Raw genomic sequence first — 2865 nt, forward strand, 5'->3', positions numbered from 1 at the left:
AAATCAAGTCAGGGTGAAAAGCACTGCTTGGGAGTCAATGAGATTTGGGTTCAAATCATGTGTGTGTTACAAAGAAATGGAAAAACATTCATGCTCATGGATTGGAAGAACAAATATTGTTAAAATGTCTATAAAATGTATAGACTGTAGTATAAAATGTCGATACTACCCAAAGCAATCTACACATTCAATGCAATCCCTATCAAAATAACACCAGCATTCTTCACAGAGCTAGAACAAACAATCCTAAAATTTGCATGGAACCAGAAAGGACCCTGAATAGCCAAAGCAATCTTGAAAAAGAAAACCAAAGCTGGAGGCATCACAATTCTGGACTTCAGGCTGTATTAGAAACCTGTAATCATCAAGACGGTACGGTACTGGCACAAAACAGGCAAATAGATAAGTGGAACAGAATAGAGAACCCAGGAATGGACCCACAAATATATGGCCAACTAATCTTTGACACAACAGGAAAGAATATCCAATGGAATAAAGGCTGTCTCTTCAGCAAGTGGTGCTGGGAAAACTGAACAGTGACAAGCAGAAGAATGAAACTGGACCACTTTCTTACACCATACACAAAAATAAACTCAAAATGGATGAAAGGTCTTTAGGATGAAAGACCTAAACATGTGATAGGAAACCACAAAAATTCTAGAGGACAAAACAGGCAACAACCTCTTTGACCTCGGCCACAGCAACTTCTCACTAGACATGTCTCTCGAGGCAAGGGAAACAAAAGCAAAGATGAACTACTGGGACCTCATCAAAATAAAAAGCTTCTGCACAGTGAAGGAAACAATCAGCAAAACTAAAAGGCAACCAACAGAATGGGAGAAGATACTTGCAAATGACATATCAGATAAAGGGTTAGTATCCAAAATCTGTAAAGAAATGATCAAACTCAACACCCAAAAAGCAAATAATCCAGTGAATAATGGAAGGAATACATAAATAGACACTTTTCCAAAGGAGACATCCAGATGGCTAACAGACACATGAAAAAATACTCATCATTCATCATCAGGGAAATACAAATCAGAACCACAATGAGATACCACCCCACACCTGTCAGAATGGCTAACATTAACAACTCAGGCAAACGACAGATGTTAGCAAGGATGTGGAGAAAGAGGAACCTTTTTGCACTGTTGTGGGAATGCAAACTGGTGCAGCCACTCTGGAAAACAGTATGGAGCTTCCTCAAAAAATTAAAAATATAACTACCCTATGACCCAGCAATTGCACTACTAGGTATTTATACAAAAGATATAAAAATGCTGATTTGAAGGAGCACATGCACCCCAATGTTTATAACAGTGTTATCAACAATAGTCAAATTATGGAAAGAGCCCAAATGCCCATCAACTGATGAATGGATAAAGATGAGGTTGTATGTAGATACAACAGAATACTACTTGGCAATAAAAAAAAGAATGAAATCTTGCCATTTGCAAAATGTGGATAGAACAGGAGGGTGTCATGCTAAGTGAAATAAGTCAGACAGAGAAAGACAAATATCGTATGATTTCACTCATATGTGGAATTCAAGAAACACAACAGATGACCATAGTGTAAGGAAGGAAAAATTAGACAAAACCAGAGGGGGAGGCAAACCATAAAGAGACTCTTAAATACAGAGAACAAACTGAGGGTTGCTGGAGGGGAGGAAGATGGGGGCATGGGCGAGATGGGTGCAGGGCATTAAGGAGGGCGCTTGTTGGGATGAGCACTGAATGTTATATGTAAGTGATGAGTCACTGGGTTCTACTCCTGAAACCCATACTACACTGTATGTCAACTAACTTGAATTTAAATAAATAAATAAATAAATAAATAAATAAATAAAGTCTCTGTTTGACTTTAGATGAGTTATTTAAACACTTCAAACCTCAGTTTTCTCATCTGGAAAATAGAAATAATAAAAATTACTTCATATATTTGTGGCAATGATTAAACATTACCAATAGCTATGACATGATGTACTCAAATTTGTCATCATCAACATCATCATCATTTAATAATGAAGTATTCAGAGCCTATGTCACATAGGCAGACCAAGGACAGAGCTTGGAGTACCTGTGACATCAACCTGTCCGGCTCTCTGAAGTCTGGGAATATAAGGGCAGAATCCAAATATAAGACAACACAATTAGTGGCTGCCACCTGGGCTGAAGAACCCATCCTCTTATCCTTTTGGACCTTGATCTGTAACCTGTCACCTTTGAGACAAATGTGACCAAAGTCAGGCCACCAAGGCCTAGATGATAACGGTCTACAACCAGAGAAGTCCTGTATGTGGGGATGACATAGAAAGACAAATACTGCATGATCTCACTTATATGAGGAAACTGAAATAGTCAACCTCACAGAAGCAGTGTGTAGAATGGTGGTTGGAAGAAGCTGGGGGTGGAGGATGGGGAATGGGAAGATGTTGGTCAAGGGGTACAAAGTTCCACTTATGCTAGATGAATGAGTTTTGGAGATCTAACATACTGCAAAGAGATAGTTAACAACCTTGTATTGTATGCTTGAAACTTGCTAAGAGCATGGACCTTAAGTGTTCTCAGCACACACACGAAAAAGGGAAAAAGGAAATAGTAACTATGTGAAGTGACGGATATGTTATTTATCTTGATTGCAGTGATCATTTCACAATGTATGTGTGTATCAAAACATCAAGTGGTACACCTTAAATACATACAATTTTTAAAAAATGTTTATTTTCGGAGAGAGAAAGACAGAGTGCATGTGTGAGCAGGGGAGGGGCATAGAGAGGGAGAGAGAGAATCCCAAGCAGGATCCGCCCTGTCAGATCAGAGCCTGATGCAGGTCTGATGTCACGAACTATGAGATCATGAA

Source organism: Felis catus, chromosome B3 (assembly GCF_018350175.1).
Source record: "Felis catus isolate Fca126 chromosome B3, F.catus_Fca126_mat1.0, whole genome shotgun sequence".
NCBI classification, from domain to species: Eukaryota; Metazoa; Chordata; class Mammalia; order Carnivora; family Felidae; genus Felis; species Felis catus.